This window comes from Ceratotherium simum, chromosome Y, assembly GCF_057802395.1.
Source record: "Ceratotherium simum simum isolate JZ-2026a chromosome Y, ASM5780239v1, whole genome shotgun sequence".
In the NCBI taxonomy this organism is placed as follows: domain Eukaryota; kingdom Metazoa; phylum Chordata; class Mammalia; order Perissodactyla; family Rhinocerotidae; genus Ceratotherium; species Ceratotherium simum.
The window spans coordinates 2,592,110-2,618,377 of record NC_141941.1 but is presented as its reverse complement, the minus strand read 5'-3'; the positions used below and the strand labels follow the sequence as shown (position 1 = coordinate 2,618,377).

General features: G+C 40.9%; 1 long non-coding RNA gene across 1 annotated transcript; it reads right to left on the bottom strand.

Moving 5' to 3' along the window:
- Positions 1–1,916: 1,916 nt before the first annotated feature.
- Positions 1,917–24,939, bottom strand: LOC147911613 (uncharacterized). Its single transcript, XR_015550817.1, has 4 exons — positions 24,775–24,939; positions 22,845–23,015; positions 22,118–22,229; positions 1,917–4,380 (listed from the first exon to the last, which is right to left on the bottom strand). It is a non-coding gene; the product is annotated as an uncharacterized LOC147911613 (long non-coding RNA).
- Between the last annotated feature and the right edge of the window lie 1,329 nt (positions 24,940–26,268).

The following is a 26,268-nucleotide window of genomic DNA, read 5'->3' as shown; positions in this document are numbered from 1 at the left end:
GTTACAGGCGTCGTCTGGGGTCAAGTGGGACACGCCGAAGATGTGACTGTATCTTATTCTGATTTGGGGGCCACACGTTGGAAAAATGGACATGTAACTTTTTACGGAGCTGTTCTCTTGGTTCATTGGCTGGCTGGTCTTTCTCTAAAGACCTAAACCCTACTCGGTCACGCTGGGTGTGGTTGTAGCAGAAAACCTATGGCTGATTGAAAACTTGTTGAGTCTTTGGGTCTAAAACATACGAGAACCTTGAAATGTGCTGGAGACTTATACTTCAGGCCTCCAAAGGGTTTTGCTTCATAGGTGGCTGTTGAAGGTAGAGATAATCATTATCCTTAATATGAGTGATAAAAATCCGTAAAAATATAGTAACCGCAGCCCCCAAAGCATGACAAAACCAGCTTCAAGTGAAGGCATTAGCCTTTGTAGCTCTTCAGTGCATTTCTTTTTTTCTTTTTTTTGGGGGGGGGTGGCATAAAAGAAGTTTATTTATTTATTTATTTATTTGGGTGTAAAGCGTTATATTTTGATTTCTGTGTAGATTACACTGTGTTCACCCCCCAAAGACTAATTACAATCCATCACAACACACATGTGCCTAATCATCCCTTTCGCCCTCCCCCCTCCCCACTTCCCCTCTGGTAACCACCAATCCAATCTCTGTCTCTATGTGTTTGTTTTTGTTTTTATCTTCTGCTTATGAGTGAGATCATACGGTATTTGACCTTCTCCTTCTGACTTATTTCACTTTGCATAATACCCTCAAGGTCCATCCATGTTGTCATAAATGGCCAGATTTCATCATTTTTTATGGCTGAATAGTATTCCATTGTGTATACATACCAATCTTCTTTATCCATTCATCCCTTGATGGGAACCTAAGTTGCTTCCAAGTCTTGGCTATTGTGAATAACGCTGCAATGAACACAGGGGTGCATATATCTTTATGCTTCAATGCATTTCTAATGGCTGAGTTTGGACAAGTGTGCCCTCAGAATGATTTGGGGTGTCCAGAAACCTTCACATATACCAGAGATTACATCCAGCAGGGGAAGGTGTGGGAGGGAAGGGAGATTACAGAGGAATTGTTCAGGCAGAGTAAAGAAAAAGTTTTCCCACTGAGTCAATTTGAGATAACGATCGATGCTAGCAGACTCTGAACCAAAGCAAACAGTGTTGGGCTATTTGCTGAGGACTTCAGACAGCAAATCTTACAATGAGCCATCTTATGGCCACTTTCCTGGGGATTGGTGGTCCTTTTCAGCTCATTTATGGAGCATACCCTGATCTTGTATTAGGATGCTCTGGCAACTGTCAGGTCCCACAGAATCGGCACAGACCCCAAGTAAGGCTGCGATGGACTGAATTGCTCCCCCCACCAAAAAAAAATCATAGGTTGAAACTCTAACCCCCAGCATGGCTGTGTTTGGAGATGGGACCTTCAGGGAGGTAATTAAGGTTAACTGAGGCTGGGAGGGTGGGCTCCCTGATCCCATAGGTGTGTGCCCTTATAAGAAGAAAAAGAGACATGAGACCTCCCTCTCTCTCTCTCTCCCTTTCTCTCCCTTGATGTGTGCAGACAATTCGCCTGTGAGGACACAGAGAGAAGACGGCCATCTACAAGCCAGGAAGAAAGCTCTCGCCAGGAACCAACACTGCCCACCACTTAACCTTGGACTTGCAGCCTCCTGAACTGTGAGAACATAAATTTCTGTTCTTTAAGCAGCCTAGTCTGTGGTATTCTGTTACAGCAGCCTGAGCTGCCTTATACAAAAGTCCTCACCTGCTTGCATGTTTATAAGCCAACACCAACCCTTGTGCATGTGCACCATAAGGCCTTAATAACTTTTTATTGAATTGAAAAGTTTTTTTTTAAATTTCCTTCTCCAAAGTGCATACAAACCATTTTGGGGGAAGAAAGAATACGCAAGTATAGAAAGAGTGACAAAAAACGAAACTCGAACTGGTGAGATTCAAAAGAAAATGAAAGATTAGGATCGTTCCTTGTAATGTCTGAAATGCTTGGTGTATTCACTCATTCTGGGGACATTGACGGGATAGCTGCTACGGGCAAAGAGGTGCAGTCAGTCGCATCCTTTGTCTGATTAAATTCCAGCAGTATTCTGTGAAGGAAGCATTATTACTCTGTTCTGTCTTCACCCTGGTATTTACCATAATAGGTTAAAATTCTATGTTCCACTAGCAGACATTTGGTCCTGTCCAAAATGTCCATAAGAGATGTGGTCCAGGGTAAAAACTAGACTATTGGTGGTGAACACGACACAGTCTATACAGAAGCTGAAATATAATAATGTATGCCCGAAATTCACACAATGGTATAAGCCAACATGACCTCAATAAAATATTTTTTTTTAAAAAGATATGTGGTCCATACCAAAAGGTCCTTGATATTTGGTCCTGTCCAAAACATCCATAAGACATTTGGTCCACAAGACATTTGGTCTCAAGCATCTTTTGGCATGGCCTAAATGTCTTACGGACATTACATAATGTCCATAAGCTTGCAGACGAAATGTCCTACAAGTGTATATTCACCTCTCTCTATCCTCACTGGAGACAGGGATCTCTGTGAGGACAATAACCATGTTTGTCTATACCACAGATTGCCACACTCTTTCTGGAAAGGGCCAGATGGTAAATATGGGCCGTCTCATCATGAGGGGACATGTGCCTCAGTCTACAAGGATCAAGAACTGGATGCCCCATTGATGTTTTCACTGACAGAACAAGAAAGCTTTTGCGAGTCTTCACATGACCATATGACTAATGTCTAAAAAACACAATTCTGTCTGCTACAATCAGGGCTTGTTACAGACCAAAGAGAAACCCAGCCCTTGCCTGTAGTCCTGGACAGGAGATCGATGACAGAGATAAAGAAAGAAAGGTTCAAATTTGAAGGAGCTTATAAAGCCAAGTCAACAGGATGTGGTAACTGACTGTGTTCTGAAAAAGAGAAGAAAGGCAAAGATAACCTCCGAATGAGGACCTGAGGCTTGAACAGAAATGTGTATTTTTAACAAAATATTGAGAAAGGGAACCACCAGATTGGGTGGGGAAATTGGATAGAAATGAATTTGCTTTTGATTATTTTTACTCTATAAAATCAATTTTAGACTCTGAAGGTTGACAAGGAAGTAATAAAAATTAAGGAAGTCTTTCAAGGACCATTTTAAAATCATAATACACTGGAAGTACATTTACTTACTCTAATATTCAAGACTTTCATGTGTCACCAAGATCAGACAACGGTATGCCTTATTTTGGTTATTACTTGAATTTTCGGTTATTTTATTAACATATGAAAATGTATACTTGTAAAATTAACAATAAATTTCTTCCATTTTAAAAAGACAAGATATTTTTAGAATAGCTTTGCATGATGAAGTCTAGTCGACTTCTTGCCTAGAGAAAGATCAAAGTCGACACACTTGACCAATGTCCAGTCATATGCGGGATATATTGCTTAGTAAAATAGAGAAAGAGAAAAAAAATAGCTGCTTCTCAACCTATTCTATGGCCAATTATAATTCTGAAGTTATTTTCTCCGTGGACATTTCTCATCTGTTCCTGTTCTGAAATTCCGCACTTACATCATGTCAAAATCGCTCATAAACTCTCACCACATATTGTAAATAAATCAGTTGATAGAATTACGGGAATTACGTTGATGTACTTAGCTATATTTCACTCATTTTCTCTGCGGTGTATTACTCTGCTGTCTGCATACCGCAAGGTCTATTTACACATTTTTTCCCTCTCAGTGACCATCTGGATCGCTTCCCATCTCTTGCACCTACAGACACGGGTGCCGTGAACATTTTCATAGATGGTTCCTAGTACACTTTTGTAGGCATTTTCTCAGGGTAAGTAATCAGTGGAATTGCTGAGTCGTACGCATATCCTCATCTTTACCAAGTAAAGCCACAGGATTTTTCCAAGTAGCTATAGCAATTTCCGCGTCTACAATTTCCATGTCTCCACATCTGTGGTCAGCTTCGCTATTGTGTGATAGAAATTGTGGTTTTAATTTTATATCCCTGATTACTACTGGGTGACCCACCTCCATTTGTTTATTTGTAACTTAGATTTCTTCTTTGAAATGCCTGTTTGCGTCTTTTACCCATTTTTCTGCGATTGTGCTGTCTTTTCAAGTTGATGGGTAGGAGTTCTTTATGTATTATGAATATTAATCCTCTGTTGATTATTTACAGTAAATCTCTTCTCTCAGTCCACAGCTTGTCTTTTCACTCTTTCATTGGAGTCTTCAGGAAGAGAAGTTCTTAATTTTCATGGAGTAGAATGCATCAGTCTTTTCCTTCAGGGTTTCTGCCTGTTGTCTCTCAGTTAAAAAATCCTGTTCTACAAAAAAACAAACAACCAGATCAAAAAATGGGCAGCGGAAATGAACAGACATTTTTCCAAGGAAGATATACAGATGGTCAATAGGCACATGAAAAGATGTTCAACATCACTAATCATCAGGGAAATGCAAATCAAAACAACACTAAGATGTCACTTTACACCTGTTAGAATGGTTATAATCACCAAGACAGAAAATGTTGGAGAGGCTGTGGAGAAAAGGGAACCCTCATTTATTCCTGGTGGGAATGCAAACTGGTGCAGCCTCTATGGAAAACAGTTTGGAGATTTGTCAAAAAATTAATAATAGAAATACCTTATGATCCAGCTATCCCACTTAGGGGTATTTATCCAAAGAACTTGAAATCAACAATCCAAAGAGTGTTATGCACACCTATGTTCATTGCAGCATTATTCACTATAGCCCAGAAGTGGAAGCAACCCAAGTGTCCATCAACAGATGATTGGATAAAGAAGATGTGGTATATATATGCAATGGAATACTACTCAGCCACATAAAAAAGACAAAATCATCCCATTTGCAACAACATGGATGGAGCTGGAGGGTATTATGTTAAGTGAAATAAGCCAGTCAGAGAAGGACAAACACTGTATGATTTCACACATATGTGGAATATAAACTAACACACGGACAGAGAGAACAATTTGGTGGTTACCAGGGGGAAGAGAATAGGGGGGTAGGCACAAGGGCTGAAGGGGTGCATTTATATGGTGACTGACAAATAATAATATACAACTGGAATCTCACGATGTTATAAACTATTACGACATCAATTAAAAAAAAACTGATATTAAATAAAATGAGAAGGAAAAAACCTGTTCTTCCACCAGCTCATAAATATATTTGCTTGTATTTTCTTCTAAAAAGTTTAAGGTTTTGCCTTTCAAACCTGACTGCTTAACCTTGACAGCTTTGATTTTGCAGTATGGTTTGGTCCATATGGATAACCAGTTGTCCCAGCCCCAGATTGAACAGGTCATCATTTTCCCATTGAGCTGTCACACACTAACATGCCTTGGATTGACTATTTTCAATCCCAACACCCATGCTACACCTCATTCATACTATAGCTTCTTTAAAGTAAACTTGATATCTGCGGGATCAATTCCACCTTATTTTTCTCTCTCAAATTTATTTTAGCGATATTGGCTATCTGCATATAAATTTTAAATTAAGTCAGATTGTCAGTCTCCTTGAAAAAAAATATTGTGGGGCTATGATTGAAATGAGAGAGAGAAAGAGAAAGAGAGGGAGAGACACCTTCCGCATCTTTATGCCACAGCATTTTTCAAACTTTGAATATGATATTTCTTGAATGATATCCTTCAGATGTGTCTGTCAACAGGACATTAAAGTTGGGTAATTTTCTTCATTAATTCTTCATTTCTTTTGGTAGAACAATCCCAAACACTTTACTTTTTATTGTTATTATAAGTGGTTTATTTTTTATTATATTATTAAATATTCTTGTGCTGGTGTGTTGAAATGAAATTGACTTTGCTTAACGATTTTTTAAGTGGCAATTTGCTAAACTCATTAATTCTATGATTTATCTAGAAGTTTTTCTGGGGGGATATGTTTTTATATATATATATATATATATAATATCATCTGCAAATAATATGATTATCTTTTTTTTCAATTCTTGTACTTTTTTTCTTTTTCTGATCTGATCATACTGGCTAAAACCTCCAGGACGATGTGAGATAGAAATAACGATAACAGTTATCCTTGAATTGTTCCTGATTTTAAGGAGACTGCTTTCAAAATTTCACTATTTAGTATGATGTGCAATAAGTTCTTTTGTAGAAGGCATTCATGAGATTAAGGAAGGTTTGATTTATTCCTAGCTTGTTAAATCATGAATGGATGCTCAATTTTACCAGTTATTTTCTGTATCAACTGATAGAAGTGCTTGTTTTTATATTTTGTTCTCTCCTTTAAGCTGTTAATATTTAATGTACAATCACAGATTAATGTTGAACTTTGCCTTCCCATTATAAACCAAACTCTTTTAATGGCTTACTTAATTTGTTTTTCTAATACTTTGCTTTGAAATTTGCAATTTTACTCAAAAAAGTGAGATGGACCTGTAATTTTCTTTCCCATGCTTTCTTTATTGGCTTTTGGTATAAAAATATTGGCGGCCTCATAAAATACTTTGGAGATTTTTTTTCCTATTATCTGGAGTAGTTTAGGTAATACTGAAATTTTCAGCTATTTAATGAAACCACCTGGGCCTAGCATATTCTTGGTGAGCAGCTTTTAAGCTATTGATTCAATGTATTAACTTTCTATAATACTTTTCAGGTCTTACACGTGTACTTGAGTCAGTGTTGGTAAAGTAATGACACCATTGTGTCCAAGTTTTTATAGGTACCAGGACAAAGTTATTCATAATATTACCTTATTTTCTTTATAAACACTGCTGCATCTGAAGTTGTATCACCTCTGTATTCGTAGCATCATTCATTGGCAAATTCTTTTTTCTTTTTATTTTCAATCTTACCAGAATCTTTTTGATTCTACTGCTTTTATTTTATTTAGTGTATTTTAATTTTATTAGAAATTAAAATTTTATTTAAAATAAAATTAATATGCGAAAGATAAAATTGAAAATAAAACTAATTTTACTAAAGTAAAAATTTAATTTAAAATAAAATTAATGTGTTAAAAGTAAAATTGAAAATAAAACTAATTTTAGTCACATTAAATTTTTTAAAATAAATTTAATAATTTTAAAATTATTTTTTATGAATTTAAAAAAATTGCAAATTTTAAATAAATTTAACTTAAAAAAAAACTAATTTTACTAAAATTAAATTATTTTAAAATAAATTCAACAATTCTTAAATTACTTTCTTATAAATTTAATAAAATTGCTAATTTTAAATTTAATTTAATTTAAAATAAAACTAATTTTATTAAAATTTTTTAAATGCTTCTAATTTTGGCTACATTGATCCTCTCTATTTCATTTTTATCTAATGTAGTAAACTCTGTTGGTTTTCATTTCTTTCCTTCCACTTTTCTGTGTGTACTCTGTTCCTCTTTTTCTGACTTTGGTTGGACGCTCAGCTCATTATCTGTGCCATTTCTCCCTTTCCGGCACAAACCACGTGCGCTTCTTAATGGAACCTCTCATGACAAATCAGCTGCATCGCACAGCTTCTAAACTGTGGATGTGCGTCCCCAGTAGTCAAAAATGGAGCTTGCAAATATTTTCTTGGGACACCAAGATTGTCTGTGTAAACATAACAGCGTGTTGGGTATAAGGATAAACAGTTGCCCCAAGTGAAGGCCACTCTGTTCTACCTTCTCCGCCGTGACTTTGGAAAGAACGGACACTTTGTCACTCTTAGGAAAACATCCACGCATGGGAGCTCGAAGCAGGGACAAGACGCCCTCAGTCCCTTAAGGGAGATGCCTATTATTTGATGAGGAAAGAAGCAGGCAGATGGATCTCCGTGCCTTCAGCCTGTGCCAAAACTGTCTGTAACCACATGGCTAGGGGACCCGAAATAGCACAAACAAGACCCACGGGGGAAAGCAGTCCAAGGAGAATTAGCCCTCATGCTGGTATTTTTGCACACGGATTAAATGACTCATGGAAGATGCTTCCTCTGGGTGGAGGAGAGGAGTGCATGATCTGTGCTGCCTCTGAAGAGGGAGCAGCTGGGGCAGAGGGTGATGGGCAAGGGGCCTCCAGAGAGCACGGAAGGACAGCTGGACCCGCCTCTTCCAAAGCTCCGTTGCGTCTTTTGGAGTGATGCTGCGGGAAGGAGGGTTCTCAGGTTGAGAGCACCCATGGTTTGCCTTCCCCGCAGGAGGAAGGGGGAGGATGAACTGGCCTGGCTGAGTATCATCTGTGCGTACTGACCCTGTCTTTCCTTAAAATGTTGACTCGTGGCTCATCATGCACTTATTTTATTTATTTATTTTTTTGCACTCATTTTGATTTTTTTTAAACATTGCATTAAAAAAGTATGGCTGGGGCCATGGCAATGGCGTCTGAGTGGTATTGGACCATATACAACTGTGCCAGGAATCAGATATTCTTTTAGCTGAGAAACAAACCCATGCCTTGTATTTTTCACGGCTCTTGAGTCCAGCTCTGTGCCCATAGTTGGCACTCAGTCAATACTGGTTGAAGTCATGTTAATCCTGATATCACATTGACAAATACTTATCCATGCATGGTTAATGTTGTATCATATATATCTCACTCTGTGGTTTCTTTGCAGGAATTTTTTTAAGCTGCTTGTACTTTTTGGTTTACTTAAAACGAAACTGTCTGTAAAATTCAATGAACTGGCCACACGGAAGCTATAAAATGTTCTGATCTGCCAGAAGAGAGTTTAATTTCAATGAGAACAAAAAATATAAATAAAAGCTTAATATCGTTTTCTTCTGTAAAATAGTATGGATCGTCCTTATTGAGTTTCCAACACTTTTATTTAGGTGGGTTCAATTGTGCCTCCCACCCCCAAAAAAGATAGGCTGACGTCCTAACCCCGGTACCACAGAATGGGACCTTATTTGGATATAGGGTCTTGGCAGATGTAATAAGCTAAGAGGAGGTCCTACTGAGTGGAGCAGGGTGGCCCTAGTTCAATATGACTGGTGTCCTCATAAGAAGACACAGAGATTCAGAGAGAAAACTACGGGATGATGGAGGCAGAGATTGGAGCGATGCAGTCACAGAGGAAGGAATGCCAAGGATTGCTGGAAGCCACCAGAGGCTAGGAATAGACAAGGAAGGATCCCCCCTCCCTAGAACATTCAGAAAGAGCATGGCCTTCTCCACACCTTGATTTTGGACTTCTAGCCTCCAGAACTGTGACAGAATATATTGCTATTCTTTTAAGCCACCCAGTTGGTGTTACTTTGTTACTGTAGCTCTAGGAAACGTACACATAGAAAGACAAAGACACAAAAGCTCACATAGTGTGTGACTCCATTGATGTGAAATGTCCAGGATAGGCAAATCCACATGAGTGGTCACCAGAGGCTGCCAGGAGGGTGAACGGAGAGTGACTGACTGCTTGATGGGTACGGGGTCTCCTTTAGGGGTGACGAAATGTTCTGGAACTAGATAGAGGTGGTGGTTGCACAACATCGTGAATGTGCCAAATGCCACTGACTTGTATACTTCATAATGGTTAAAACAGTGCCAGAAAAAGTCGTAGGTACTCTCAGACTCTCTCTCCATCTCTCCCTCTCCCCCATTCCCCAAGTGTAACAGCCAAATACATCTCCAGATGTTCCCAAGGGGGCAAAGTCATCCCCCAGTTGAGAACCACTGGTCTAAAATCTAGTAACAAAGAAAAGGTCAACTCCTCTCTCAACGCCTGTGCTCATCCATCATTCCGCCTCATCCATCATTTCACACAGCTGCAAACGGATCAAGTTACAACTGCTCGATTCTTTTTCTGTCATTTATTCTTTAGCCACTGCCTGAGCACTAATTCTTTCAAGCTACAACGTTCACGCATAAATCTAGTCTCTGCAATAAAGCTGTTAAAAATAAAAACTTTCAGAGCCTTTTTTTTCCCCTAAGGGACATCTACTTGTTCTAGTAAACAATAAATAAATTAAAATAATAAAGCATAAAATAAAAATAATGAATTCATATGGTTTCCCATCTCCCTTCTCAGTTATGTTTTTATTTCGACTGGCACCTTCTGGAAGATTCTGAAACCCCAGCAGATGCCCCCAAAGAAGGTCATTTCAGAGACAGCACACCTCAGCCCTATTCAAGCCCCACAACACCATGAGCCATTTGACTGGCAAGTTTGGCTCACCTGCTTTCTGTTTATTGCAGTAATTCATACATTAATAATAACTAAATTTTGAGAATTCGTTGACAAAATGCATTCACGTATATTGTTTAAATATCAAGACATTTCTGTGAAAGATGTCTCATTCCTAATGTTTCTGATGAGGAAACACTTTTAACAGTTGAGCTGGTGTCTTCCCCTCTCTTCAAGATGTTACCACCCAACGCGGGGCCTTCTGCTCGCTGTAAGACATGCCGATAGTCAAGAGGCAAGGTGGTAGGAGAAAAAGGACTTTTTATTACAGCTTGCTAGCAAGAGGGAAGATGGCCGATTCATGTCCAAAAGAACCATCTTAAGGGGGCAAAAAATCTTATAGCAGTTATATAGGCCATTGGGTTATTGGGGAGGGTGTTAGGAATGTTGATCTTCTGGTATTACAGACTGGGAGTTGCCACACCAGATCTTTCAGTTTTCACTGATGATGGCTATCAGCATAGACTCTCTGTTCGGGGGTCATCACATTCCTAAGGAACTCAAAAGAACAAAGTTATCATCTTATCGCAGCTGGGAGGTACATGCACAAGCAAGGGTTGTAAAATCTACAGAGCAGTTAGATCTCCTGGAGGGTGCACATCCAGCTGGGTTAGTTAGTCAGAGGTCATCCAAAGTTACAGTAGGGCTTCTTTTCTACAGTATGGCTTCCCTCATGTCAACCTTGTCTGGAGCACGTATCAAAGACACATATGCAATGGAAAGAGAACACCTCATCGAACCATATTCAAGGCTCCTCTTGGAGACTTAAATGCATGCTCGCATAAAAAAAGAAAATTTTATTTAATAATGGGTACCTAAACTAAAAAACAAACAAAAAAAAAAACACTTTTTTTTTGCAAACCACTGTAAGAACACTGACATTACTTTGCTAATGAGTGGAAACAGCACACATTCCTTTCCTAGCAAAGAATGTGCTCCCATTAGCTGGAAAACTTCTGATTATATAGTAATTAGGCTTGTAATGGCACTTTTATTATGCATTGGATTAGATGGTTAGCATAATTATAGCAACCAATTAAATCTTTATTAAAGCCATGTAATTGCTTGGCAGGGCTGGGTGACACAGAACAGAGCTGATTCTCTGGAAGATCTAGATGCTAAATAAATCCTTCCCCCGTCCATCGGAAGTTCATCTCACACATGGTCCTCTCAAAATAAAGGAAGTGCAGAAACAGCAAAACGCAGCTCAGAGGAGAATTTCCCCAAAAAACACAAAACAGGGAAAAACCAAACTGGCAGATGGAAGAGAGTTTTGTGGGAGAATTTTTAATGTGTGGTTGGTTGGAAATAGGCAAACTGTCAACGTTTCAGAGGTATGACTTGATCCGAGGCTGTTTGAAGAAACTATCCATATATTTTATTCTTTTATGGAAAGGGAACCTTCCAGGTAGACTTCATGTTTCCTTGTTAGGAAGTACACCGAAAAGAGTGGATGTGGTCGGCAGAATTCTAACGTGGTCCCTGTGATGGGTTGAACAGTGGTCCCCAAAATGTATGTCCACCCTGAACATGCGAATGAGACTTTATTAGGAGACAGGGTCTTTGCAGATGTGATTAAGTGAAGGATGGAGATGAGGGCGTCCTGCATGAGGGTGGCCCTAAATCCAATGACAGTGTCCTCATCAGAGAGAGAAGAGGAGAGACACAGACACAGAGGAGAAGCCACGTGGAGACGGAGGCAGAGATGGGAGGGAGGCGGCCACCAGCCCAGGGACGCCTGGAGCCCCAGAAGCTGGAAGAGGCAGGAAGGACCCTCCCCTGGAGCCTCCGGAGGGAGTGCAGCTCTGTGACACCTTGATCTCAGACCTCTAGTCTCCACAACTGGGAATGGGTAAATTCGTATTATTTTAAGCCTCCCAGTTTGTCGTCATTTGTTATGGTGGCCCTAGCAAACTAATGCAAAAGCATCCTTGGTCTCTACCCACTTGATGCCAGTAGTCCCATCTCCTTAACTTTGACAATCAAAAATGTCTCGAGACATTGTCAAGTTTCCCCCAAAGAGCAGAATCACCCCTGATTGAGGATCCCTGCTCTAAGCCTACAGTAGTCTGGTTTTGAGTCCAGCAGAAATGAGCTCTAACTTTTCTCCCATCAGGCAGAAACCTCTGAGTCTCACCAGGCTTGACAGGGTCCCATGCTCTCCCGCGAACCGAGCCCAGACGAATGCATGGGACGCTGCACTAGCCCACGCCTCAGGCTTGTCAAAAATACGAGGTATAAACTGCAAGAGAAGCAAAAAGTTTATACGGGGGTCTCAAGAATTGCAATTTGTGGGGGCTGGCTCCATGGCGTAGCAGTTAAGTTTGTGCACTCTGCTGCTGGCAGCCTGGGTTCGGATCCCGGGTGCGCACCGATGCACCGTTTGTCAGACCATGCTGTGGTGGTGTACCATATAAAGTGGAGGAAGATGAGCACAGATGTTAGCCCAGGGCAGGTCTTTCTCAGCAAAAAAAGAGGAGGATTGTCCTAAGAAAAAAGAACAAAGCAGGAGGCATCACAATCCCTGACTTCAAAACATACTACAAAGCAATAGTAATCAAAACAGCATGGTACTGGTACAAAAACAGGCACACAGATCAATGGAACAGAATTGAAAGCCCAGAAATAAAACCACACATATCCGGACAGCTAATTTTCGACAAAGGTGCTAAGAACATGCAATGGAGAAAGGAAAGTCTCTTCAATAAATGGTGTTGGGAAAACTGGACAGCCACATGCAAAAGAATGAAAGTGGACCATGTGCTATCACCATTCACAAAAATTAACTCAAAATGGATCAAAGACCTGAAGGTGAGACCTGAAACTATAAAACTCATAGAAGAAAATATAGGCAACACAGTCTTTGACATTGGTTTTAAAGGAATCTTTTCGGATGACATGCCTAACCAAACTAGGGAAACTAAAGAAAAAATAAACAAGTGGGACTTTATCAGATTAAAGAGCTTTTATAAGACAAATGAAACCAGAATCAAGATGAACAGACAACCAACCAGCTGGGAGAGAATATTTGCAAAATATACATCTGACAAGGGGTTGATCTCCACAATATATAAAGAACACACACAACTGAACAACAAAAAAAAACAAACAACCCGATCAAAAAATGGGCAGAGGAAATGAAGAGACACTTCTCCAAGGAAGATATACAGATGGTCAATAGGCACATGAAAAGATGCTCAACATCACTAATCATCAGGGAAATGCAAATCAAAACAACACTAAGATACCACCTCACGCCCGTTAGAATGGCTATAATCACCAAGACAAAGAACAACAAGTGTTGGAGAGGATGTGGAGAAACAGGAACCCTCATACACAGCTGGTGGGAATGCAAACTGGTGCAGCCTCTATGACAAACGGTATGGAGATTCCTCAAAGAATTAAAAATAGAGATGCCCTATGATCCAACCAGCCCACTACTGGGAATCTATCCAACGAACCTGAAATCAACAATCCAAAGAGGCATATGCACCCCTATGTTCATTGCAGCATTATTCACCATAGCCAAGAAGTGGAAGCAACCTAAGTGTCCCTTGACTGATGATTGGATTAAGAAATTGTGGTATATATATACAATGGAATACTACTCAGCCATAAAAAAAGACAAAATCGTCCCATTTGCAACAACATGGATGGGCCTGGAGCGTATTATGTTAAGTGAAATAAGCCAGAAAGAGAAAGACAAACACTGTATGATCTCACTCATATGTGGAATATAAAGCAACTCATGGACAGAGAAAACTGGACTGTGGTTACCAGGGGCAGTGGGGGTGGGGGGTGGGCACAAGGGGTGAAGGGAGTCATATATATGGTGATGGACAAACAAAAATGTACAACCTAAAATTTCACAATGTTAGAAACCATTAAAACAATCAATTAAAAAAAAAAAAAAAAGAGGAGGATTGGCATGGATGTTAGCTCAGGGCTGATCTTCCTTACCAAAAAAAAAAAGAATTGCAATTTGGGAGACACAGATTCAAGTAGAAACCCAAATAGTGTCCCGATTCTGGAAAGGGGCTCAGAGGTTTTATGGGAAAAAGAGAGGAAGATGAAGTAAGTTGTATTAAAGAATCAGAGATGAGTTAAGGCTGGGTTTGTACTTTGTAGACTGGCTTGTGATTCGGTCATCAGACAAAAAGCTAGACTTGGGCTTCATTGAATGGTTAGCCATTCAGTCATCAGCAAAGTCTAGTTCCATCATTCCTTACAAATAGGATATTCTCATTTTACTGACTTCTGGGAATGTTGGCAGTTTGGTCCACTTTGGAAGACAAAGAAAACAAGATGTGCAGGTCAATTCCTCCGAAATGGCTGCTCTGGGTCTGCTGTAATATGGCTCCACTCATGTCCTCTTTTACAGCGCCCAGCCCATGTCCATCATTGGGGGTGGGCTCCTGTGGCTCCCAGACTGGCATGTATTTTGCCCATCATATATCCAACTTTAGGTTGCTGCTCCTGAAGAAGGGCACCATCCTCTCAAGGATTCAGGTGGTAAGCCTTGGGGGTCTCCGTGAAGAAGAAACCCTACCATCTCCTTCCTTCTATAGGAGCACCCTCAGCTCTCAGCCTTGACTGTGCATTGGAATCTCCTGGATGACTTGTTCAACACAGCCCTGCTCCCACCGTTTCCCATTCACCATGTCTGGGAGGGACCCAAGAATCTGCATTTTGAACAAATTCCCAGTCGATGCAGTGCTGCTGGTCCGGGCCGACTTTGAGAACCATTGATGATCGGAACATGGACGTTCTGTGCTGGATTCATCACTCACGGGAACAGGAAGTCTACAAACAGAGTGTAAGACAGCTCCTTGTCATGTTAGTACCAGGTTGCCCACATATGAAGGAAGGTGATACAAGGAGAAAGACAGAAATGCAGAGAGCTAGGTCCAGACGATAGAAGGGGAGAGAGAGAGGCACATCGAGAAGCAATGATCTGATTCCTCACACATCCAGAGACACCCTTGGCCTCGTCGCATCTGAGTTGACCTAGAGTCTAAAATTCCCCACCGCACCCACAACCATCTCCGTGGGATCCCCAGTTTCCCAGAAAACGAGCATCCAGCAAGGACATTGGATTCCAGATCTCACTTAGCTTTCTGAATCTCATCCTCTTGTGGAAAACTAGGTCCGGGTCACCCTCTCATTCTCATCTTCTTCTTGTCTCCCATGTAGTTTGTCTCTTCTGTCCGTAGCAACCCACGCATGAAGGCACCCCCAGCTGCCCTCCCTACCTTCTGCACCTCTAACTTTCCCAAGTAATTTCACCTCGAGAAGCCGCTGCCCCCAGTTCTAAAAACCAGAGTATCAGCTTTTGCACTAATAAACTATATTATTGGCCTGAGGCTGCCATGACAACGTTATCACAGACTGGGTGGCTTACACAATAGAAATTGTCTCACAGTTCTGGAGACCAGAAGTCTGAAATCAAGGTATTGGTAGGGTTGGTTCCTTCTAAAAGCTCTGGGACAGAATCTGTTCCTTGCCTCTCCCTCAGCTTCTGGTGGTTGTCAGCAATCCTTGGCATTCCTTGGTTTGTAGGTGCAGCATCCTGATCTCCTCCATCTTCACATGGGCTTCTCCCCATCTGTGCATGTGTCCGACATGCCTCTTTTAATAAAGACACTAGTCCCATTGCATTAGGGCCCACTCTAATGACCTCATCTTAACTAATTACATCTGCAATGAACCTGTTGCCAAATAAGGTGCATTCTGAGATTCTGGAGGTTAGGACTCCAACATATGAACTTGGAGGTGGAGAAGGCACAGTCCAGCCCATAACATAAACCTTGACAAAGAAAGCCTTGACACCAAAATAAAGAGCACGACCCATGAGCAAACCAATTTCCAGAAGCTCTTTCCATGGTGAAATAGTCCCAAACCTAAACCCAGAGGAACTCAATAGATCACCTAATTTGGCGGTTTCTTAGCTTCTGTGTGTATGAGAATAGCCCGGGGAGCTTGTTAAACACAGCAGCCTGGGCCCCACCCCAGATCTGTGGAATTTGAACCTCCTGAGGTGTGGCTGTTTTTAACAAGATCCCAGGTGTTTTCCTGTAGCAGGAACATTAGGAAGCACCTCGATACCCACAGCCCTTGGTGGTGAGCTCACTGTTGTAAGCACGCCCGACAGAGGTGACCCTGACCACAAGCAGGAACCGTACTAATTGCATGTATGATCCGTAACTGGAGATTCCCGGGCCATTGCATCAGGCACAGCATATAATAAGAAGCATCGACTCCAACAGCTTCTTACTCAGGCCAACAGGTTTAATTAGGGGCTGCTTTGCAGGCAAGAAACAAATATTGGATCAGTATGTGTGCAAAATAAAGCCAAAAGAGTTAAACGTTAGAATTAAAAGTTGCACAGGCTTAAAAACTCCCCATCTGCAGGACATAGCGTTATAACCTGTTTTGTTTGTGTAATTGTGGTTTGGAATTTGGAAAGACTGGTCTCAACACGACCCACACCTTTCACCTGGTCTGAGGTCGACAAGTTGTCCGAACATCAGTTTCCCTACTTGTCAGTAATATGAGAATAACAGTCCCTGCTTAGAGGGCCGTTGAGCTCACGAAAGCACAAAACTCCTTTAAAGCATTGGCTCTTTCCCCAATGCACCCTGCATGCCTTCTCTGTCTAAGTGAATCCCTGGAGTTGTGAATTCTGAGAGAGTAACTGATTTCGAATCACTGTCTAAAGGATGCTGAGTGTGGCATCCAGCAAAGCAGGATGAAGCCCGGATCATTTCCAAGGAGCAGCCTTGGTACTCAGGCCCATCATCTCTTTCCTCTAATCACGAGGAAAGGCAAAATCACCATGATGGATGTACTTATGCAGAAATAGAAACACAAGCGTATTGAAAGTCTGCCCAGTGGCCGGCGTCTAGATTTCCGCATTGCATTTTGGTGAGGCATCAGCAATAGCTTCTTCCCAACAGCACTGCACCCACACCTGGAACCATCTTCCCCTTGGGAGGGTCGTGCCAAAACCACCCGTGGCCACAGAACAGGTAAGAACACATTTGACTTAAAGTCAAGCTCTCTTCTTGGTGCTGATGCCCCGACCTTTTTCTCTACTCCCTTTGCTTAATTTCTCTTGTACCTTTCTACCCCATCTCTCATTACTGGCCAAGTCTAAACCTGGGCATTGGGCATGCTCTGCCTCATCTATTGCACGTCTGCCTTCCCGACTTCTCCATCTCTCAGTCATGGAGAACTCTACACCTGCTTTTTATTGTTCCTCCCCTGACACACAACCCAGCACAAAAGGAAAGGAACCAGGCATTTTTTAAAAATGTCCCTACGAACACCACCTCTCCCAGATGAGAGAAATGAGTGCGATACCTAAGAAAGCCGTGGCCCAAAGCTGGCAAAATCCCCAGTTGCCACCAAGACATGTTTTTATCCGCCTCATTTCTTGACACATTCTTCTTCGAATTCTACCAGGAACAGACCCTCTCAGGTCATAGAAAACAGAAGATTCCTATTCTGTCAAAATCCTTGTGATACAGCCATTCCACTCCTACCTATAAACCCAAGAGAAACGAAAACATACATCAACACAAAAACTTGTCCACACATGTTCATAGCAGCACTTTGCTTAACAGCCAAAAGGTGGAAACAACCCGAGTGTCCATCAACAGAAGTATGGATAAACAGAATGTAATCTTTCCAGGCAATGGAATAGCATTTGGCTTTGAAAAGGAATAAAGTTCTGATACGCGCTACAAGATGGATGAAGCTTGAAAACATTATGCTCAATGAAAGAAGCCAGACACAAAATACCCAATATTATGGAAGTCAATTAATATGAAAGTCCAGAATAGGAGCATCTATAGAGATATAAAGTAGATTATCAGTTGCTTAGGGCTTTGACAGATTAGGAGATTATAGCTAAAGGGTATGGGGTTTCTTTTCGAGGCAATGAAAATGTTCTAGAGTTGACTGTGGTGATGATTGCACGTATCTGTGACTATATTAAAAACCATTAGATTGCACACTCTAGGTGAATTGTGTGTATGCAAATATTATCTTGATAAAGCTGTTTTTTAAGAAAGCTTTAAAAAAGCTAAAACTATAAATAAATAAAAGCATGAGATAAGCTTCCTGCATAGAACATAAATGTGCCTTTCATGACATTTCCAATATGACTGCTTCCCACCATTCATCCACTCCTTCATGGAATTAATCCTCCATTAATTTTTATTTTGATTTGATAAATAGTTACTGAGTACTCCTAGGTGGGAAGCGGAGACTGCATAATTGTTCTCAATTCTTGACTCCCTTCCTATTATGGAATCACATGTCTCTACCTTCTGCCGCAGGACTTTGCAGGATCTCTCACAAAAATAGGCATAGCAGATATGTCTGCCCCATTATATTGGGTTTGAATTAATGACCCAGGCCGATGGAACATTAACAATGATGACACAACGTGGGTCATAAATGTGGCTGCCTCCCTTGGCTTGTCCTCTTTGCTCGACTTATCCGCCACTGGCAGAGCGTGACCCAAGTGCCTGCTGCCCCTCAGCCTGGGCTGCAGCATGAAGACACATGAACCCAATCAGAAGTTTGGAATCTAACCCAGCAGAACGCAAGTGAGCCCAGCTAAGATCAGAGTTCATGATTTTCACATAGTTTGCATATATATTGTCCTAATTTCACTCTTAGAGCAATTATTCACAACTGGCCTCATTTTGCCCCCAGGGACAATTGTCCATGTCTGGAGAGAGTTTAGTTGTCACATCTTGGGGAAGGAACTCCTGGCATCTGGTGGCTGGAGACCAGGATGCTGCTCCACACCCTACAGTGCACAGGACGCCCCACCACAGAGACTCATCTAGTCCCAAATGTCCCTAGTGATGAGGATAGAAGACAGTGATTTCACACGCAGTGAGATTCGTGTAATTCGTGGGGAAATGAACCATCTGCAATTTCCTTGTGCTCACTTCTCTTGGCTAAGTGCTGTATTTAAGATCTTCTTGTCCAGAGATAAAACGTTTGTGTAATTTTCTCTATCACTCGCCAGAGAACAAAGACAACATTGGAATTATAAAATGCCTTTCTGACAGAGCATACAAAATTGCTTAAAATTTTAATTCTTAAGCATGTACAATTTACACTTTTTTTTTTGCTTGATTTGTTTGAAAAAATTTATTCCACTCAAATATCCAAAATATGTTTTAGGAAATGCATTTGGGTCTGCAAATATGGTTTTATAATATGGAATAGTGAGTCCAGAGCAAATCTTGCCAGTGTATTTCTCTATGAAAAAATAAATGATCATACCGCTTAGTGGAATCACAGAATGTTTAAGAAAAGGTTGAATGAAGACTGCAGTCCCCACAGTCTCAGGAAAATTGAGAGGATGAAGACTAAACTCTGGGTTAAAATTACAATATGTTTTCATCCTATCTTCTTAAATCAAGGAAGGAGTATTAATTTTAGCTGCTAATTCTATACTTACATTACCGTTCACCTCACTTACCCTTGTCCTAATAAAAGTCAACTGAAATAGTACAGACTTTAATTATATATTGTTTTACAATTTAAAAGTACTTTATAGAAATTATCAACATAATAACCATCTTTCATTGCTGAACTTGTAAGCCTTGTTCTTCTTCCTTTTAAAAACATGTTTCAACAAAATGCTGAATGTATTGTAGGCAGAAATGTTGCTTTGTTTGTAGAACTTGGAGGTGGTTTTCCAGCTTGTTTTATGTCTGTGTGTTGCAAGGACCTCTGAGTCAATAGAAGAAAGATGAATGACATACACGAGCCTAAGTTTCCCCATCTGAATCACTCTGAGATAAGCAATAACATGAGTAACAGTAAACACTGCTGACATAAACCTTCTCAATGCCCAGGAACTGGACAGACTCTCCCAGTGAAGTCTCCTTATACAGACAAGATCAGAACTCCTGGGATGAACATTTCTTTTGCTCTCACTGAAGTCCTGATTGCTCAATTTAAAAAAACGCACAAGCAAAAGAATATTGATGTGTCTATGGATGCAGTAGGAATAATCAGCTCAAAAAATTTAAATGTTAAGCGTACAATTTCAGCATCACGGTCTCAATATTTTAAAGAGTAATCATTATCTCGCTTCAACCTAATTTTAAGCTGTGCATTTATACAAAGTAATTTCACCACGGAGGCAAAATTTACTTGGAGAGAATTGTTACATTGGAAAGAGGACTTTTGAGGTTTTGCAACTGCAGAAAAGCTGCAATGGGTGATGCCTTCTCAAAGACGTGTTCTTAGTTTCTGCATTAGTCCGACAACGTTTTAAAGAATTATTGAAATGAGCTTGAGAGGGCTTCAGAGGTACTAAATCTAGTGTTTCTCTAACTTCTCTAAGAACGCCTTGTAAATTCAAGTAATTCCCATATACATAATGCTGTTATCATGCTACTGAAACAGGTGCAAATAAAAATAGGATTTAAAAAAAAAAAACCCACAATGCCTTATGCTTATAAAGATCTTACAACTTAAAAATATACAAATGTGGGTCGGCCCAGTGGTGTGGTGGTTAAGCTCACGCATTCCGGTTCAGCGGCCCGGGGTTCTCAGGTTTGGATCGCGAGCACGGACGTGCACACCACTTATCAAGCCATGCTGTGGTGGTGTCCCATAGAAAGTAGAGGAAGATTGGCACAGATGTTTGCCCAGGGCCAATCTTCCTCACAAAAAAGAGGAGGACTGGCAACAGATGTTAGCTCAGGCCTAATCTTCCTCACCAAAACAAAAAAACAAAACAAATAAAACAGACATGACACAATTTTTTTTTGTCACTGTGATTTCTCCATTAGAATTCTTGGTCTACTATTTTCTATACAAATATAGCCTCAGCATCCCTGAATGGAGTTTCTTTCATGAGGTAACAAGACAGACTTGAGACTTTCACAAATCATGTAGGTTTGAGGCCCCTGCCACACACTTTTATGATAAATTGCTTCGTTGCATATCGTTGTCGTAACACCCATGATAAAAACCCATAATAATCTTTCAATCTGTTATTGACAGATTCCTGGACACTTGCTAACTTTGTAAGATTATTATTTCTTTTAAGATTAAATGGAGACAAATCGATACCAGAGGTGTTTTCTTTAAATGGAAATTGTAGCCAAATTCAAAAAGACAAATTGGGACCTCTCTATCTATCTATGAATGTATGTCTAATATATAATTTCTTTCTTTCTATGTATCTATCTATCCTATCTATCTATCCATCTATCTATCTATCTCTCTATCCATCTATCACCTGTCTATCAATCATCTATCATCTATCTATTTATTTATCTATCTCTCTATCAATCATCTATCTATTTATCTACCTATTATCTATGTTTCATCTATCTATCTACCTATTATCTATCTATCTACCTATTATCTATCTATCTATCTATCTATCTATTCATCATCTATCTATCCATCTATCTGTTATCTATCTATCTTTCTGTATATCCATCATCTGTCTATCCAAACACATATATACACACCCACAAATAACAATTATATCTATGATTAGTGTTGCATATAAATTATACATTGTGCTGACAGTGATTCTCAACCAGGGACAATGGCCACCCTCAGGCGACATTTGAAAATGCTGAGAGACAGTTTTAGCTGTCACAACTGAGAATGGAGGATGCTACTGGTATCCAGAAGGTAGAGCCCAGGGATGCTGGTCAACATCCTACAGTGCACAGGTCAGCCCCCTAGAGCAAAGAATTATCTGGCCCAACATGTCACTATTGCCAAGGTTGAGAAACCTAAAAAACATTCAGCAAGTTGCATTCAACGCCCACACCAGGGAAGGGTACCCACGAGGGAGGATCAGAAGACAAATGCTGTAGAAGGATCTGATGAGTGTCCATCTTACCTGGGGCTGCCGTGGTCAGACACCTTCCAGTGCCTTGTAAGACTGTCTCTCAAAGTCATTCTTTGGTCCTCTATATCCAGTGAAATGCCATATTCATGGAGTTGAACATACTCTACATGAGAAACAGAATAGAAAGTCCCTACACAATTTTTAATGAGGTTTCCTATAAATGATGTGTTTTCTTTTAGAGTGTTTTTTAATGCACAAAAACAAAAAACCTCTCCTGAAACCCTAAACTCAAGGCATGCCTTGTTTACACATCAAGATTTAGCAAAACATTCAGATGGCTTTTGAGTGCAATCTAAAGCAGGAAGTGTTCGGGGTGGGGTTGGGTGTTGGTGGCAAAATTGCTTTGAGAAGTCAGGAGGGTGATATTAAGAAAAGTGAACCAGATCAAGACTCTCCTTGCTTCACTAGTATGTGACAACTGATTGAATGCATTTCAGAGTAGAGTCAGAGTACTTCACATAAATTAGTTCTCATCTTTCCACGGGCCCCTGAAAAACAGGCATCTTAAAGATGGTGCAGCTGACTGTATTTTCCAGAGATGACCTCTGTCATACCATATGTTCTTATCTTGCCACTCCTCCATTAAGAGGTGGAGTGTAAATTCCTTCCCCTTCAATTTGAGTTGGATTTACCATGTCCCATATGTCTTATTTTGCTGGGGTGCCCAAAACAAACACCACAGTCTGGGTAGCTTACACAACAGACATTTATTTCTCACAGTTCTGGAGGCTGGACATCCGAGATCTAGGTGTGGGCAGGGCTGGTTCCTGGTTCCTCCTGAGCCCTCTCTCCTTGGCCTGTAGACACCGTCTTCTCCCAGTGTCCTCACGTGGTCGTCCCTCTGTGCGTGTCTGTGTCCTCATCTCCTCTTCTCGTAAGGACCCCAGTCCTATTGGATTGGAACACACCCTAATGATCACATTTAACTTTAATCACCTCTTTAAAGACCCATCTCCAAATACAGCCACATCCTGAGGTCCTAGGAGTCAGGACTTCAACATGCGAATTTTGAAGGAACACATTTCAGTCCATAACACCACAGAACGTGATGGAAGTGACACTTCCAAGACTAGGTTAGCGAAGACTACGCAGCTTCCTCCTGTTTCTCTTGGAATGTTCCCCTGTGGAAACCAGCCGCCATGCTGGATGGAAGCCCAAGCCACATGGAGGTGGTCCAGTTGACAGTCCTAGATAAGCCCAGTCATCAAGTCATCCCATTTCAGCTCTCGATTTGGTGACTTCTGCATTTTCATTGCAAAATAGGACCCAATCCATTTAAACATGAGACCGACCTCATTGTAGTTCATGAAAATCATTAAGTAAACCTGAGAGTGGGTGGGAGGACAGAGGACAGAACTTGTACTATTTCATTCCTATTGATTATGGGGGGAAGAATTCCAGTTTACTTCTGAAATAACTGCATTCAGCTCTTTCCCAGATTTGATTTTTCGGCAGCCTTTATTTTAATTTTCACGAGCTGGCATTGCACCTGGCGGTAACCAGCAGTAAAGGGGCAGGAGTGAGCATGTGTTGGGAGGAACAGTTCCCTCTGGCCCCAAAAAGCTGTGGTCTGGAGGCTCTGCCCACAACATCACAGCTTACACCACAGGAACTCAGAAGAACAAACACCCCACTGTGTAACCACAAAATACTGCAGCCACCTAACAACCTCAACTCAGAAAATAATAACACGCCCCTCTTTACAAAAACATTGGTAACCAGTAGGAGGATTCTCTTTGTGCAGCTGTGTCTGGATCCTACTGCTGCTTGCAGACACAATTTTAGGAAGAACTTTGAGAGCAAGAAAATTGGTAGCAATCACTGCAAGGGGAGGTCAGAGTTTTGAAGCTGACAGCCTGTGACAGGTGCATGCCTTTTCTTGAGTGGGCTGGATTCTGGAACACTCCTACAACAGCAGCCTGGGATGTGACATCTGACATCTTGGCATGTCCCCAGCCCAACCTCCTCATTTTGCAGAAAAGAAAGCATGCCACCAAGTTGCTAACGGTACAACAGATATTTTTAGAGTGTTGACTGCATGCCAAAGATTTATCCCCTGCCCTTGGAGTGACAAATGGATGTGTCTACAGAAACAGATATGGCCTACAGCAATATCACGGTTATAATCCCGAAGAATGGATGAGGCTTCAAGCTGGTTGAGAGAAGCCAGCAGGAGTGGAATTTAGTCACTCTTGTTGTCCCAAGAATGTAATCAACAGCCATATTGCTCTCCAGCTGATGTCACGGAGAGCAGTTATATTCACAGTAGTGATGATGGTCTCATCAGATAAGGAAATTTGGTTTCTTCAAGAGGTGCTAGATATCTGAAGTCTACATCATGAACATATATACAGATATATATCTATACCAAAATCTTGGAGGCTGTCATGCAAATATTCCCATCATATGAGTCTCAGAGAGAAGATACACTTGGAGTGAGAAAACCAGCTAGACCTCAGCAAGAATTTGTGAAAAGACATCTATTGCTCAGCAAGGACTCCGAGTGTTGGGGAAAGGTGGGTTTTCAATTCATCTCCACAGTTCTACACATATATCAACTCTTTGTGAAGCAAAGATGGTGGTGGTGATGCCATACTATGGTCTGAGTTTGGACCCTACAGGTCAAGGGGCGCCTTAATTTTTCTTACCGAAGGAAAGAGGGAAGGAGATGGAACACAGCAGTCTCAAGCCATGGAAGGATGCACTTCAAGTAAATAAATTCTGCAGGAAAAATAGAATGAGTGAGCGAGGCAGCAAAGTTAAAATTGTGTTCAAAGCTGGGCACTGAAAGCAGACGCCCAGAGTCAACCTACAAATCCATCCATAACTTTCTAGCTCTGTAACCTTGGGAAAGTTAGTTGTCTCTGGTAAATTTTACCACCTGTTAAAAATAAAATAAACAATGAGGATAACAGTAGACGCTATCAACGTACCTGTTATAATGGGAGTTGTAGTGTGTTGAATTGTGTCCCCCAAAAAGACATATCCAAATCTTGACCCCTGGAACCTGGGAATGAGACCTTGTTTGGAAATAGGGTCTTTGCAGATGCGATTAAGTGAAGAATCTTGAGATGACGTCATCTTGGATTAGGGTGACCCTAAATCCAATGACAGTGTCCCTCTAAGAGGCAGAAGAGGAGAGAGGCAGACACAGAGGAGAAGCCATGTGGGGATGGAGACAGAGATGGGAGGGAGGCGGCCACCAGCCAAGGGATGCCTGGAGCCCCAGAAGCTGGAAGAGGCAGGAAGGACCCTCCCCTGGAAGCTCCGGAGGGAGCTCCACTCTGCCTACATCTTGATCTCAGACATCTAGTCCCCAGGACTGGGAGAGCACAAATTTCTCTTGTCTTAAGCCACTCAGTCTCCAGTACTTTGTAATAGCAGCCTTAAGAAACTAATATGCCAGAGAACATGAATTAGCATCTACAGATAGTTGAACAATTTTCTGTGCTTTTATTTATTGAAACAGTATATTTGCCACAAGGTTCATTCTTCCTTCCTTTTCTGACCTAGAATATAGCCATAATTGGTGTTATAGCAAAATAATTTTAAAATCAGCTTTCTCTATGTGATTTTTAATGTTCTAATATGTTTTTGTTGTTCAGTTTTCTTCAAAACATTGATTAAGGGATATATATATATTTCAAACCATAGTAATCACTGATACAAGGTTTGTTATTTTTTTAAATGCATTAACTGATTCTTTCTACAAAGTGATTTCATATAATTGAAGTGTATACACAAGTCAAGATGTCACTCATTTATTGCTATCTTCATCTCCTCCAAGGAGAGGACACATTACTAATAAGTTCAAGGTTGGGAGGCCAGTGGGTGGCAACGGTTAAGATCCTAGATTCATAGACCTCAATCAGCACTCGAGAGGCCTTTAGACTGCTGAAAGTTGCTGACTTTCGTGTGCCTGTAGGTTTGTGTCTGATTTTACCCAGAAGAGGGTCAATATATTTCATCAAATTCTCACAGGGATGTAAAACAAGACAAGCTGATGTACAGGTTTCTTGGGGGCTGCTGTAACAAATTACCCCAAACTGGGTGGCTTAAGACAACAGAAACTTATACTCTCACAGTCCTGGAGGCCAGAAGTCGGAGATCAAGGTGTGGGCAGAGTTAGTTCCTTCTGGAGG